The 17,154-nt window shown below is 33.7% G+C and overlaps 1 protein-coding gene across 1 annotated transcript in view; it reads right to left on the minus strand.

Annotated features, from left to right (window-relative positions):
• The window catches only part of peb (zinc finger protein pebbled), a 121,964-nt gene extending 109,519 nt beyond the window's left edge, over positions 1-12,445 (minus strand). Inside the window, exon 1 of the mRNA XM_088269274.1 lies at positions 12,009-12,445. The gene's annotated coding sequence lies outside the window, so the exon portion shown is untranslated. The remainder of the gene's footprint in view (positions 1-12,008) is intronic.
• Positions 12,446-17,154: the final 4,709 nt, after the last annotated feature.

Raw genomic sequence — 17,154 nt, forward strand, 5'->3', positions numbered from 1 at the left:
AAGTCTGGGTATTTACGGGGCTTACGACCGTCATAGGCTAGTTTAAGTGATCACTATATACACGTGTAACATTCACCGATTCTACCCATGATTGATTTGATCATATATCAAATTATATCAAATTATAAGCTTAAATAATGAAAAATGAATGTGATATTTTCTGGCGTTTCTCATGTGTGTGATTATAATCTAGTATTCGGACCTCACATACTAATATAAAAGTTTTTGCTTAGTAAAAAGCTTTTCTTCATCTCGCGAAAACATGTCTCTAGTGAAGTTCTAATGATTCAAGAACAATGTTTCTAAATTGGTTCATAAAAAGAGAGCTTCCAAGAATTTGGTTGTCAATCATGGGTAGAATTGGTGAATGTTACACGTGTGTAAAGTGATCAATTTAACCAGCCTATGACGGTCGTAAGCCCCGTAAATGTCCAGACTTCTTTATTCTTCTTCATCTATCTTGAGATTTCAATTTTTTTTAAATAACTCCTAATTAGAGATAATCCAGATTTGTGAACAAGTGTTTTGCAATAGATAAGGAAACACTTTTTTTTATACCACTTGAGTTTTATTAAAGACTACTAGTTTCGCAAGCTAAACTTTCATCTTCAGGTCTGAATAATAACTGTTATTTGAAGTTTAGCTTCTGAAACTAGTAGTCTTTAATAAATAATATATAATAAATAAAAAGTGGTATAAAAACAAGTGTTTCCGAAACAATAAATAAAGTATTTGCATACTCAAAATGTTGTAAATATATTTGTTCCTTAGATAGGTATCTCAGCAAATGCAGTCCCGTTTTTTTTCGTGACCCGCCGGCGCCAACTTCGACCCCTCGAATGATATTAAAGGTAGCTAAATAATATTATCCCTCGGTAATAATCCCGGACGGACGGAGGTGCGTGTCTGCTGATGCAGTCGGAAGGGGAGATTTTTTCTGGCGTTTTGTCCAGGCTGATTCGACCCCCAAACAACCCCTAACTCCAGTTCCAGTCCCTAACCCCCCCAACCCCCAACCCCAGTTCACGAGGTGATCTTTAGTTTTTTTCCTGTCTGAAAAAAACTAGGAGCGGGTGCTATATTTGTTCATAGATTTGGCCTTTAATTTGTAGAAATCAAGTTTTATTTTTTTCGATATATTCTTTTATAAATCATTATAAAAAAACTAAGACTTTATTTTTTTTGTACAGCGTTTATTTTTGGACTTTTCTCCGACCGGTTTCGACAAGAACATCTTCAGGTTATATTAATGTCAAATCGTAGCTTTTAATAAAGGATATGTGCGTGATCAGGACCTACCATTCACTTCGTCTGCCCTTCGCCATCTGGTATCGCTAACTTCATCTCATCATTGCTAATGTGATCTCATTCAGGTAATAATTATTATCATCACTATATAGAGTTTAGACGCGCGCCACCCTAACCGTGTGCTAGGGTAGCGCGCTCCCCAATGTAAAAAAAGTACTAATCAGTACAAACTAGAGGTGTGACTAACGGGTAACTGCTAATTTTTCGGTTACCTGATTGGGGATGGTATTTGTTACCTTTTCTCGGCTTATATTTTTTCCAGCTTAAGTTTTTGATATAACAGTGGAAGTCTGAGAAATCCGAACTTATTGGTTGTTGTTGCCTGTTCGGATTTAGAAAAGTTCGGATTAGCCGAGAAATTTGTAGTAGGTACAGTATTTACATAATACTTTACAATACAGTAGTTACGTTGTACGCCCCCTATGCCGCCTAATATTCAACACTCTTATATTTTCAATTATTAAGGGGATATTCGCAAACGCAGAATTCATTCCACCGGAGACCACCGGAGAGGCCACATGTCTGTTCACGCCTGATTTAAAAAAAAAATGTATAGGTATTGTATATTTTGTATATTTAATTATCCGCCTGCGTGGTGTAATGGTCAGCGTGTTTAGCTGCCGTGCTGGAGGTCCCGGGTTCGATTCCCAGGGGGGGTGAAAATAAATATTAGTGATTTTACATTGTAATATTTATTTAATATTACCCTGGACTGGTTCCTAATGCGCAAGAGTGATCACCTTGCCTTCATGTAAGTAATGATCAAGATAACACTGCGTCAATTCGATGCAGTGCCCTATGCACCATTGGGTGTGGATAAGGGTTAAAAGTAAGTAAAATTGTATATTTTACGGTTTTTTAGAATACTTATATAAACAGAAAAAATATGTTTATATATTTTTTTGAAGTCCTTACCTTTCAATAACTATTTTCTTTTCAAAACCATTATAATTAATGATTATTTCGAAGAAAAACTCATTTATTCAATGCAAAAACGGTGATTTCAGAAAAAAAATGCGTAAAATGTTACATGTGTTTAAAAAAAAAGTTGCGGGCTGTTGATTATCCAGCCTTAAATAAAAAAAAAAAAAGAAACCGGAGAAAAAAATTGATAACTGAATTAAAATTATTCATGAGCCATTTAATTGTTCGTATGACACATATGATCACTGCATTCCCCCTCTCACCTGCCGGTCCATTAGCGCTGATTGCACCCCCCTTACCACACACTCATTCCCACCGCTCCGACCCCACAGGGATGCCAGGATGTACCTTATGCCGAGCAAGAGAAATTCCAAACCGCGACTGCACGTTAGCGCCAAGGATGTCCAAAATCTCATTGTATAAATGTAAAACCATTTTAATTGATATTAGTAATGTTAGTAAATAAGCACTCACCGACTACTTCTGTCTACCGGTTTCGAGACGTACCCGTCTCTTCGTCAGGACATACACTACAATTTAACAATCATGCGAACAACACTACACCACACCCACTTAGTACTATTCACATACACTATCACTACACATGCAAAACATGCAGAGCGAGTTGTTAGTCCCACCATGCTTTTGGGAAACTGGGAAGCATGGTGGGACTAACAACTCGCTCTGCATGTTTTGCATGTGTAGTGATAGTGTATGTGAATAGTACTAAGTGGGTGTGGTGTAGTGTTGTTCGCATGATTGTTAAATTGTAGTGTATGTCCTGACGAAGAGACGGGTACGTCTCGAAACCGGTAGACAGAAGTAGTCGGTGAGTGCTTATTTACTAACATTACTAATATCAATTAAAATGTTTGACCACAAAGTAAATGCTTTGAATATAAATAATATGTAAAACCATTTATGTAAACATTCTCCTTATCATTCATCGTTCACTTTGTGTAATACCACTTAAAAACTTTTAAATATGTATTATAGAAAGTGAACGATGAATGATAAGGAGAGTGTTATATTACCATACCACAAAGTTAACAATGCTTTTGATATACACAACATTTTCACCAAATTATCGTTCACATATCTGTGTTTCTCTGCTTAGGAGTTATTTTTACATTTTTGACATCTCATCTCTCTGAAGTATAGGTATTTACAAGTCTTATGACCTGCTATAAGACTGGTTAAGTGATCACTTTATACACCGGTAACATTCACCACACTACCCATGATTGACAACTATACTACTCAAATTTTTGGAAGTCCTAGATGAATGAATGAACTCCTAGATGTTGGAATGAAGAAAGCTTTTACTAACCAGACACTCTTTTTGTAACATAGATGGCTGTCGTGAACTCACATGTACAGGGTCACGAGATTGATCAATATATCTTAGAGTTACAAAAATTTAAGTAGTGTGGTTGTCAATCATGGGTAGAATTGGTAAATGTTTCACGTGTGTAAATTAACCAGACTATAAAAGGTCGTAAGCCCTGTAAATGCCCAGACTTCCATACTCTTCTTCATAAATATCAACAACAAAAAAACAACTTCTAAGTCGAGATAATCCAGATTTGTGAAGAAGTATTCGGATACACTCAAAATGTTGTGAATTATTTTTCTTCTTTATCCTCGCCCAATGGTGCATAGGGCACTGCGTCGTTTATAAGCTTATCTCAATCATTATATACACGAAGGAAAGTTAATCAGCCCTGCGCTTTAGCTACCAATCCAAGGTAATTTAAAAAAAAAATATATTAAGGTGAAAAAGATTGACAGAGCAGTGACTGCAACCCCTACCGAGTGTGTGCCTTGCACAACATACCCTGTAGGTAGAAGGGAGCGGGATAAGGGGTAGTGCGACGTCACGCGACGCCGTCCGGCGCCTCACGGGCCGCCGCGACGGATACACGCCCCCAATGATTCAGAGATCAGAGGGAAGGTGATCTCACCCGGTCGATACTATACCAGCCTACCTATTTACGTACGTAGTATGATATGCAACTAAGAAAATTGGATATTTTTTTTATGAACACTTTACGTAACAGAACATAGTTGAGCATTCATATCGGAGTACAGTAAAGCCTCAATATAACGTACTAATTTGTGGGAGGGGGTTCCGTTGAAGCTGAAAATCCGTTATATATAAAATAAATCAAAAAGTTTCTTTCGATACACTGTATTTAGATATAAATTAACTATGCAAAATAGAATCAAAATTCTATTTATTGTTTTCAGACACTCGTCTTGAAGTGACGTTGCTGTTTGATATCGACTCGCTTACTTTTGGTACCTAATCTTATTTGTTAAAGGAATCAAGTTTTGTTTGCAGTTTTGAGACATAATTTGCGATATTATGGGCGCCAAAAATTTTTTACATGACACGCGACACCTTAATTTTTAAAATTTCATTTAAGCATGTATAATATTAACAGAACATTTTATTTTTTTGCATCTGACCGGATTTTTTGTCCGTTATATCCGAAGTTCGTTAATAGAGGTCCGTTATATAGAGGTTTTATCATACTTCGAAATTTCGAAGTATGTAAGGAGAGTTTTTACTAGTGTTTTATTCATTTATTTATTCATATTATAATAAAAAAAAAACTAATTAACAAACTAACTAACCATCACGAAGCTTCCGCAGGGGTAGGCAGAGAGAATAGAAAGCCACACCGCTTAGTATTTGCAAACGCTCGCCTCTTTCACAAGTTAAATAAATAGTTAATACTGATTCTGCTTTGGATCTCAAAGGACTCCATTATTTCATGTCGGTACCTTAAAAAAAACCTAACCTTACTCAAAAAAAAAAAGGTCAAATAATTAATCTGTTAGATAATTGATATCATCTCTTTTGTCTTGTAGAATGCGCGCGCAATAAATTTTCCCACAATTAATTAAAACATGATATTTATTTGGTCTGTAATCCGACCCGTAGATTCGAATTCTATCTCCTGTACACACGGTCGGGTGTCCGCTTGATATTTGCGGCCGGAGAAAATTAAAACTGTATTTGATTTGGCGCCGGCACGCGATAGCTTTTGTCAATACGCACCGCGTTTTTTTAACAAGGGACACTTGGCTACCGTCTAGCTACAAACCAATTACTGTAATATGACGTTATTACTTGCAATAATGATTCAATCGCTTAATTAATAGTTATTATAAATTAAAATGTCGTGATTGCGATAAGACATTAGTCGAAATTTTCATTTATGAAGAATTCACTAATAATAGTAATTCTTCAAACACTTATCCGCACCCCAATGGTGCATAGGGCACTGCATCACATAAACGCAGTTTTATCTCGATCGTTAACACATAAAGAAAATGTGATCAGCCCTCCGCTTCATGTACCAGTCCAGGGTAATAATAATGAATAAATATTAGAGTGAAAAAATCACTTATGTTTATTTGACTCCCTCCCTGGGAATCGAGCCCGGGACCTCCAGAACAGTAGCTGAGTGTGCTGACCATTACATTGTGGAGGCGGACGCCTAATAATAATAATAATAAATTTAAGTAATTAATACCGCCTCCGTAGTGTAATGGTCAGCACGCTCGGCTACCGTTCTGGAGGTCCCGGGTTCGATTCCCAATGGGGGTAAAATAAATATGAGTGATTTTTTTCACTGTAATATTTATTCAATATTACCATGGACTGGTACCTGAAGCGGAGGGCTGATCACCTTTCCTTCATGTGTAAACGATCAAGATAACACTGCGTTTATATGACACAGTGCCCTATGCACCATTGGGGTGCGGATAAGGGTTTTACTACTTACTACTAATTAATACAGCAAAAAATAAAATAAAATAAAAAATAAAATTCTAGCGTTTCTCATGTATGTCAATATTATCCAGGATTCGGACCTCACATACAAATGATGGAGTTTCTGCTCAATCAAAAGCTTCTTTCATCTCACCATATATGTCTCTAGTTAAATTCTAGTCAATTCAAGCAAAATGTTCTTGAAGTTCCAAGAATTTGAGTAGCGTGGTTTTCAATCATGGGTAGAATTGGTAAATGTTACACGTGTGTAAAGTGATCGTTTAAATCGGTCGTAAGCCCCGTAAATGCCCAGACTTCCATATTCTTCTTCATCTATGTTGAGATATCAAAAAAGTTTGTTTCACATCATACTAATACATAATTACAGATTATACTAAGATGCACTACCCTGTCGAAAGAGTTATTAAATGGTAACAAACTAACTAACTAACCATCACGCCGCTTCCCCGCAGGGGTAGGCAGAGAGCAAAGAACGCCACACCACTCTGTCTTTGCAAACATTCTTCGCCTCTTCCACGTTCATGCATCTCCTCATACATACCCGCCGATTGTTACGACTCCTAACCTGACCATTTTCAAGTATTTGGCATACCTGATCGTGCCATGTTTTTCTTAGTCTTCCTCTGCTTCTCTTCCCAATTACATTCGCCTCATAAATTTGTTTTATCGTTCTTTCCTCACTCATTCGTTCTACATGTCCAAGAAAACTCTACACACCTTTCTTAATTTTATCGATAATGCTTATCTCAGCTTTGCATTCCTTCCTTATTTCACTATTCGAACATCTATCATACATCGTTTTGTCGCACATTCTTCTGAGAGATCGCAACTCTTCTGAGAGATCGCTGAGAGTTATTAAATGGTAAGGAGTTAAAAATGATAAAAATATTTTTTTCAATATATATTCTGAAAAACAAAAACAAAACATACAATGATAGTTTATCCATTGTATATTTGTGTTCATGGTTTGTATCTTCTCCAATCCAATTAAGTAAGTAACAATATTTTGCAATACGTTCGGTGAGGGGTGATAATCCATTGTGTTTTAATACACATTTGATCCCGAGTTTATTAGGGGATGAACCCCTGGGAGATGTTAAATAGTCGATAGGTCAACACGCTCCGTTTAGGGGTGGATTGATGCTGTAACTACCCTCCAGAGACGCAGTAGGAAATTAAATTTAAAAAAAGAGAAAAAAATCAATTGTGTGATTTTCACAATTCGCTCACAGTTTTTTTTGAAAACCATGATTCAACTCCTGCCTTGTTGCGTATATGACATAGAATTTTGTCTAGCCTCACACCAGTCTGATAATGTCGGTTACGATGAAACCCTGTTGCTGGTCAAATAAAATTCATGTGGGAATAGTTTGTTATTTTATTATTTAAAATGCAGTTCCACCAAGAAATGTCAGTCTAAAACTTAATATACATATATATATATATATATATATATATATATATATATATATATATATATATATATAAATATATATAAATATATATATATATTATATATATATATATATATATATATATATATATATATATATATATATATATATAAATATATATATATCAATCACTCCGTTCTTGAAAGGAGTGATTGATACGGTGTTTGAAAATGACGCGGATTGCACTGAAACACGTGTCACAATAATTAATAATAATAATTTTAAGAAATAGTGATATTTACTAAGTAAAACCTTAATTAAAAATAAGTACTAAGCATTTATAGATTTTGCGTTTGATTTGTAGAACTCCATTTTAATTATTGTATTAAATGATGAATCAAACACTGATTTTTTGAGTCTAATAAGTTGTAATGATTAAAGAAAACACTTCGTTTTTTACCACTTGAGTATTATTAAAGACTACATGTTTCAGAAGTTAAACTTCCATCATTCAGGTCTGTATAATAACTTACCACAAAGTTAATACCGAAACAATAAATAGCTAATAAGTTGTATTTTATTGTTAAAAAAACACATAAAAATCAATTTTGTGACAATTGTTTCGCCAAGTTATGGCATTTTCAAACGAATGTCCATCCCTTGAATGGTTTTCGCAGATACTTTGTGGCACATTTTATAAACTTTATAAAATTAAACAACTTTGTTTTAAGTACATTTTTTATTTATTTAAAAAAGTGGTTGAAACAAAGTGTCCATTCGTTTGAAAATGCCATAACTAGGCGGAATAATTGTCACAAAATTTATTTTTAGGTACTAACTACCTGCGAGATGATCTTTTAAACGATCGCTGATGAATATTAATTGATCCATGCACGTATGTTATTAATGTAAACATCGTCTAAATGCAGGGATGATTTATAACGGCATACCTCTTCTCGCAACATATGCTCCTGATACCTTTTTACCCGGTTCATTACCAACCCCTAACCCCGTCAGCAAATCATTCACAACAATAGAGTCGACTTTACACCCGCCGCAATAATTACGAGATGATTTCCGTCATCACTTCACCCCTGCGTAAGGGATGATACAACGGAACAAAACTTGATTGGGAGGGATGCATTTTTTCCTAACCAATCTTTACCATACATCAGTGTTCCGCAAACTTTTTCTGTTCAAGGTACACATGCCGAATCAAGAAATTTTAGAGGTACCTACACCAAAGATAAAAACAGAGTTTATTTAATATTGATAAATTATTAAATTACACTACATTACACCACGCCTCCGTAGTGTAATGGTCAGCACGCTCGGCTACCGTTCTGGAGGTCCCGGGTTCGATTCCCAGGGGGGGTCAAATAAACATGAGTGATTATTTCACTGTAATATTTATTCAATATTACCCTGGACTGGTACCTGAAGCGGAGGGCCGATCACCTTTCCTTCATGTGTAAACGATCAAGATAACTCTGCGTTTATATGACGCAGTGCCCTATGCACCATCGAGTGCGGATAAGGGTTTGAATGAATGAAAGTAGGTACCTAGCTTGTTACCTACCTAGCAGTTTCAATCAAGATTCCAGTTTGAATCCAATAAAATAAAATCACTGCGAAATGCAATACCAAAAATTCAACAGAACTTCAAATATTTGGGAACCAAGTACCTACTTCAATCACCTTCCGAAAATATAAAAAAAATTAAGACAGTAAAATGTTAAAAAAAAAATTAAATGAATTATATACTTGTTAATCAAAGAAAAATCAAAACACGATAATATGTAATTATAATAAAAATAAATGACTTCACCAACAAACACAAACAATAAATAATAAGTTTAAATCCCTCTCCAATCACAAGAGCTTAGTCTCTTTATTGGAGACAACTGCGTTTTAATTTTAAGATCGTAAAGTAGAAATGTCTAGAAAATTAATTAAATTATAAAAAAACTCTTGTAACTATATTGAATAAATAATGATAATAAAAAAAACCATGGTATTTAGTTTTTTAAAAAGACTATATTAGCCTAATGCCTACCTAAGGTTTGCATTTTTTCTTTATACCACTATTGGAAAATCTATCGTGCATCGTTTTGGCACACATTAGTCTGAGAGATCACATTTCGACTGCATTTTGGGCAAAAAATAATAAAAATTATCAGTAAAACAATACTTAAAGAGTGAGTGAACTTATGTAATATTTACAACATTTTGAGTGTGTCCAAATACTTGTTCATACGTGTCCAAATACTTGTACTAAGTGGATTATCTCAAATTATTAGAGTTATTTTTCATATTATTTTTTTGACATTTCATCAAAGATGAAGAAGAATATGGAATTTTTAATTAATGTTTTACTCAGTAAATACCACTATTTCATAAAATCTACTGTGACACGTGTTTCTATGCATGGTATTTACTAAGTAAAACATTAATTAAAAATGGATAGATTTTACCACAAAGTGACTGCCGAATCAATTAATGAAAGAATATGGAAGTCTGGGCATTTACGCGGCTGACCACCAATAAACCAGCCTATGACGGTCGTCAGCCCCGTAAATGCCCAGACTTCCATATTCTTCTTCATCTTTGATGAGATGTCAAAAAATAATATGTAATATTTTACGAATAATGCTTGATTTTAAATTCACAATCACTCACAAACCAAAACATGTTAAATGCACAATGTGCGTGCATATTTCGTAATGCGAATTCTTCAAGTGTTGCTTAAAAACGTTAAATATTTAGAAATACCATTTCTGCTATGACTGTCGATATGTCAACAAGGATAAACACACAAGTAGATCGCCATCAATGAATTACTTCACACACTTCAATAGTAATCAATCGATCTAGTTGCGTTTTTGTTTACGCATTTCTTTATAAGAATGCGATACAGCGGTTTTATGAAAGAAAGCATGCAGTTTATAAAGAGGTAGTACAGTAAAACCTCGATATAACGGGCTAATTGGGGGGGAGGAGGTGTCTGTTAAAGCCGAAAGTCCGTTATTTAAAAATAGGTTTAAAATAAATATTGTCCGTTTAAAATAAATTTTGTCCGCCTCCGTAGTGTAATGGTCAGCACGCTCGTCTACCGTTCTGGAGGTCCCGGGTTCGATTCCCAAGGGGGGTAAAATAAATATAAGTGATTTATTCACTGTCATGTTTATTCAATACTACCATGGACTGGTACCTGAAGCGGAGGCCTGATCACCTTTCCTTCATGTGTAAACGATCAAGATAACACTGCGTTTATATGACACAGTGCCCTATGCATCATTGGGGTGCGGATAAGGGTTTTATTTATTATTATTAAAATAAATAAAAAAAGCATTGTTAATATTGTGGTATGGTAATATAATACTTTACACCATGCTCTAGTGCTCTATGCACCATCTGATGCAGAAAAAACACGTTATCAAAATGCATTTAACCGTCATATGTTAGTTAGATAGACATCAATATCAATTTAAATTAAATAAATTATATACTATACACACCAATACACATTTTTGTATTTATGTGTGTATATTGTAAAACGGTGTGTATATTATTAAGCGGAGGGCTGGTCACCTTTCCTTCATATATTGACGATCAAGATAACACTGCATTTATATTGGGGTGCGGATAAGGGTTATAAGATATTAATAATAGCAGAGGAAGACCGAGAAAAACTTGGCACGATCAAGTATGCCAAAATACCTGAAAGTGGTCAGGTTAGGAGTCGAAACAATCGGCGGGTATGTATGAACGTGGAAGAGGCGAAGAATGTTTGCAAGGACAGAGTGGTGTGGCGTTCTATTCTCTCTGCCTACCCCTGCTGAGAAGCGGCATGATGGTTTGTTAGTTAGTGAGTTCTATCTCCCTTTTTCTTTTTCCTTCCTTGCAATTTGTACAATTCCTTACAATTCCTTATCAATTTGTAATTTTTATAAATAATTAATAAAATATAAAGCAGGTGCTAAATTAATACACCAGTAATTAGTAATTCGTGGTGGTTTTTAATGTTTAAGCACTATCTACCCTCTGATTTCAAACAGCTATATATGTATGGTATCAAGCGTTTTGACCAATATCACTGGTCTGTTTTTGGTTAGTTGAAAGATATCGCTTTTTTGCAATAAGCCCGCCAATGTGCATATTTCTATTCTATACATAAAGTTTAAATAAATATATTATGTTAAAATAGAAAAAAAATAATATAAAAAAGGTATGTAAAAGAACTCCACGGACAAGACAGATAAGGTGGCTTGGTGGGGCTTTGCAATAATTTTTTTAAAAATTATGTTTATAAATTCATAAATGAATGTGTATATGTATGCATATTTCCATAAATATGTAACAAATAAATGAAAAAATATCACCAGAATATGTAGGTATTTGACTGTGTAAAAAATACGACAATAATATAATGTCAGTCTTACGACGATGGTGACAAAAAACGGAAGATCAAGAACAAAAGCTAGAAAATTCAATGCTTATAAAATATATATGTTTAGGTATCAATCAACATTCAATAAGTATGCTGAAATAATAATAGAATAAAAATAAAAACTCACCTTGTGGATGACAGTAGAAAGTACATTTTCTTCAAAATTCTTCATAAAAACTTCAAAGTTTATCAGTCCAATGTATTTAGCACGAAAATAATTTGTTTAAATGGAAAAATAAACGGATTTAATTAATTTTTCATTGTTTATCATAGAAAAATACACACAAAATCCACAAAAAAAACACTGATAAATAGAAAGCGTCCATATCACTTGAAAAAATCTTAATTTATTCACATATTTACTTATAAAAATCTAACTTATGAATTGAAATTTTAAAAATTACACGAATTTTAAAACTATATTTATTTACATGCGCGAATATTGAATTGAATAAAGAAAAATTATTAAATTCTTGATCGATTTCAGATTTGCACGTCTTGGGAGATCAGAAATCAATAAGAAGTGGCGGATTATCGATAACGCAACGTCCTACCATCTTCGCGCGCAGAGATGTTATGAGAGAAGAAATTTCTCCCCTTCGGGATGGCCGAAGCTCGCGCCGAGATCCTTGGCACCCTTATTGCACCGGCCCATACGGCGCACAATCGCCGAGCACAGGTGAGAAGCCGAGAGGGAGATGCCGCTATGCGAGATAGAGCGTACCTCCCTCTCGCTCCATCTCCTGGGAGCTAGCCTCTCGTGTAGGCGCTCCCAGCCGCAAAGAAAAATTCAAGCAATAAATGTACTATAACAAAAAAGTATCATTCAGCACACTCGTATAAAAAACTTTTTTATACATTTGATTTGACTTTTTTGTTTGGTGGTGTATAAGTTTTTATTGTTTACCGCGTCTCGTTTGAAACGTGTGTGAATGCAAAGGAATAGAAACCTTAGTACAAGTGTTCGCGTATACGTATATAGCTTGCAGTCGGATAGTGACAATAAAGGTAACCTACAAAAATTACTGTTCGATCTTGTCGATTCGGACAGTACTTTTTATGTGCGACTGAAAAAATGGATAAACCGCACCTAATTTTCTTTACCAATTTTTTTTACTTGTATATATTTTTAAGACGGTTGTCGCCTCCGTGGTCAGTACGCTCGGCTACCGTTTTGAAGGATCCGGGTTCGATTTCCAGGGGCGATCAAATAAATATTAATGATTTATTCTCTCTAATATCTATTCTATATTACCCTGGATTGGTATCTGAATCCTATTGAGTAATCTTCCTAATAAAATGCATAAGGTGCAAGTATAACCAACAATAAACTATATAAGGTCAATACATATCCTTTCAAGAAGCAGTCCGTTGAAATATTACTCACTTTGGGAAATAATTTTAAATGTCTTGATATCATCTAGTTTTCATGTGTCCAATTCCATGGATTCAAACTTGATTTTTAATTATACATATAGTTTTATTATTTACACATTAAGATGTCATTTTCTGTAAATATGTAATTCAAACACACAGAAATCAAGAAAAATAAAAACAATAAAGTCATATTTGCGTACTATAAATTAACAATAACGAGATTGACCCGTTTAAAATATGACCCTTTGTGAGCTTGTGCACCGCACGGAATTTTACCATCCGGCGGTCCGGTTTTGAAAAATAAAAGTGACTTCGACAGTTTAGTGATATTGAATTTACGCGCAGCGTGTTAACACACCGATCAAGAGCACCGACCCGAAGAAAGATGGACAAAAGCACTAGCCAATCCGAGCCAATCGTCGTTTTATCACGCTTACTGAAGTGCCGGACGGTAAAATTCCGTGTAGTGTACAAACGCCCTTTGACTTAATCCTTGCAATGCCGTTGTTAAAATAACGATTATTATGACGTTACACCAATCCAACAAAATTACCTAAAATAAATTATATGAATATTTCGACCCCCCTATTAATACTATTGTAGGCCTCAAAATTAATCTTTATTTGAGAAAGATTTGAAAAAAGTGTATTCGAAATTTAATACAAGATAATATATAATAAAAAATATTTAGTTCCCCTATTTGCCCCTAAGGGTGCTTAGGGCACCGCTCGGAGGGACGGTCGATCATTTTACCGTTTAAAGTATGTTAAGCAGAAGAAGACCGAGAAAAACTTGGCACTTCAGGTATCTCATATACTTAAAAGCGGTCAGGTCAGAAGTCAAAATTATCGGTGGGTATGAATGAGGAGACGCATGAACGTGAAAGAGTCGAATAATGTTTGCAAAGACAGAGTGGTGTGGCGTTCTATTTTCTTTCTGCCTACCCCTGTGGCGTGATGGTTAGTTAGTTAGTTATCTAACCAACCAATAAATCAACCAATAACACCGTTTTCCCGAACCGCGTACGGTTTATCCGCTAATTTCAACAGTAGCGCGCTCCTCATCCACAAGGATTCAAAGCGGGAAAGAGAATAACGCCATCTCGCTTGCGCTCACGGAAATTAATATTCATCCTCTGAGATAAAGGAATATGCACCAAATACCTTCGACTTTCTTTGTCTCAGAAGGATACACAAGCCGAGACACTTATCGCTTTCTCTTTCAAACGTACTGATGCTTGAATCACGATTTACATAAGTGCGAGGAGCAATGAAAATTAAATATCGAATGCGTTTTGAAATTGTTTATGACAAAATCGAACACGATTTTTGTAACAATAATAGATTTAGAAAAAAGAATTAAATTTGCCCAGTCGCTATGAGCAGAAAATAATGGCTGATTTATATATTTTTATTTTTTACGTTAGCTTATATTACATTTAATACAAACTAATATTTACACTTAATTTAACATCATACATATTTAAATCTTCTTAAAATAAACATAAAAATTATTTCTACGTTCACTAAGACTCTTGTCATTCTTCATACATTTAGGCATCTCATCATACATCTTAACTAACTAACTAACTAACCATCACGCCGCTTTGCAAACATTCTTTGCCTCTTCTACATGAATCTCCTCATACATACCCGACGATTATAACGACTCCTGACCCGGCCGCTTTCAAGTATTTGACATACCTGATTGTGCCTAGTTTTCCTTGGTCATCCTCTGCTTCTTTTTCCAACTACATTCGCCTCATAAATTTGTTTAACCGTTCTTTCTTCACTCATACGTTCCACATGTCCAAACCATCTCAACACACCTTTCTTTATTTTATCGTAATGCTTATCTCACCCTTACATTCTTTCGTTATTTCATCATTTGAACATCTATCAAACATCGTTTTGCCACTCATTCGTCTGAGGGATCGCATTTCGACTGCATTCAGTCTGCTTTCATCCTTCTTTTGCCAACTCCATGCTTCGCTTCCATACATAAGGGTTGGAACCAGAACTCCATTGTGTAATGCCAGTTTAGCTTCCGCTGATAGATTTTTATTTGCTAAAACTGATTTTAGTGCATCATTCACTCTGTTCCCAGCATTCTACATCATACATCTTTGAACCCTTATTTATTTATTTATTTAAACTTCATGTACAAAAAAGAAATAAGTATATTGGCGGGGTTATTGCTAAAAAGCAATATCTTCCAACCAACCAAAAACAGACTAGTGATATTGATCAAAACGTTTCATACCATATATAGCTGTTAGCAATCAGAATGTTTGCTTAGGTATCCATAATGCAATTTTGGGATTCTGTTTTTTGTGCCTTTGCAAACAAACTTCGCCTCATCCACATTCATGCATCTCTTCATACATACCCACCGATTATTCCGACTCTTTTTTATGTGTCTTTCGACAAGATTATTTCATTAATAACTCCTAAGTAGGAAACCCAGATTTGTGAACAAGGATATGAACACACCTAAAAAATGCTGTGTAAAATTTGATATTTTTATAATATATATGTAACTTTGTTTTAAAATTACTATAAATCTTTATATAAATATCAATTTATAGTGATTTTAAAACAAGGTTATATTTCAATTATAAAATGGAAAATCAAAAAGTTAGTGCTTCAAATATAAATTACATTAATATTTTTAACTTCATATTCCGAGTAGGTACCAAGCGACTAGCCTATATATATTTTTTCTTGTTAAAACTTGTATTGCGTCATATAATGTAATTTTGGTGACAATTTTTTTATTCGGTTAAAATACATTTTTAGTATTATTTTTCAACTAGGTACCTTCATATATTTTTTTATTACGAGGTTCATTATTTCTAGTTTGCAATTTTCACCACGTTACCTGTTTCAAAGAAAAAAAATATGTTTTTGATTTATTTCATGTGTATTTAAGTGTGTATTAAGTTAACTAGTGTATTTATTGACTGTTTTAAGTGTAATTAACATTCAAGTGTTTCGTCTAACGACTTCACGTGTTCGGTACTACGCTCTAAACACGCCACGATGGAGGATGAGATTGAACCAGGGGTAAGTGAATATTAAGCATGTCTATTATTGTGTGACTCGAAGTTGCATTTTTAAATATCACGTACGTCGTAAATATTGCCTTGTTTTAGTAAAATTGTCCAAAATAACAATACTATATGGTCTTTTTATTTGTGATACCGCGGAAGATACAGTTTTTATTATTATGTTTTATTTATTTTTTCTTAAATATAGGTACATATAGATACGAGTACCTCCATATAATTTATCTGACTTTAGGTATAGCCTGTGTTGAGGCAAAATACTTAGGTATATGCTTAAGTTGTATATAATTATATATATATATATATATATATATATATATATATATATATATATATATATATATATATATATATATATATATATATATATATATATATATATATATATATATATATATATATATATATATATATATATATATATATATATATATATATATATATATATATATATGTATATATATATATATATATATATATATATATATATATATATATATATATATATATATATATATATATATATATATATATATTTATATATATATATATATATATATATATATATATATATATATATATATATATATATATATATATATATATATATATATATATATATATATATATATATATATATATATATATATATATATATATATATATATATATATATATATATATATATATATATATATATATATATATATATATATATATATGATATATCGGGGGCTATGTATGAGGAGATGCATGAACGTGGAAGAGGCGAAGAATGTTTGCATGGACAGAGTGGTGTGGCGCTCTATTCTTTCTGCCTACCCCTGAG

Source organism: Brachycentrus maculatus, unplaced genomic scaffold (genome assembly GCF_059751285.1).
Source record: "Brachycentrus maculatus isolate JH-2025_06_01 unplaced genomic scaffold, ASM5975128v1 h1tg000343l, whole genome shotgun sequence".
NCBI classification, from domain to species: domain Eukaryota; kingdom Metazoa; phylum Arthropoda; class Insecta; order Trichoptera; family Brachycentridae; genus Brachycentrus; species Brachycentrus maculatus.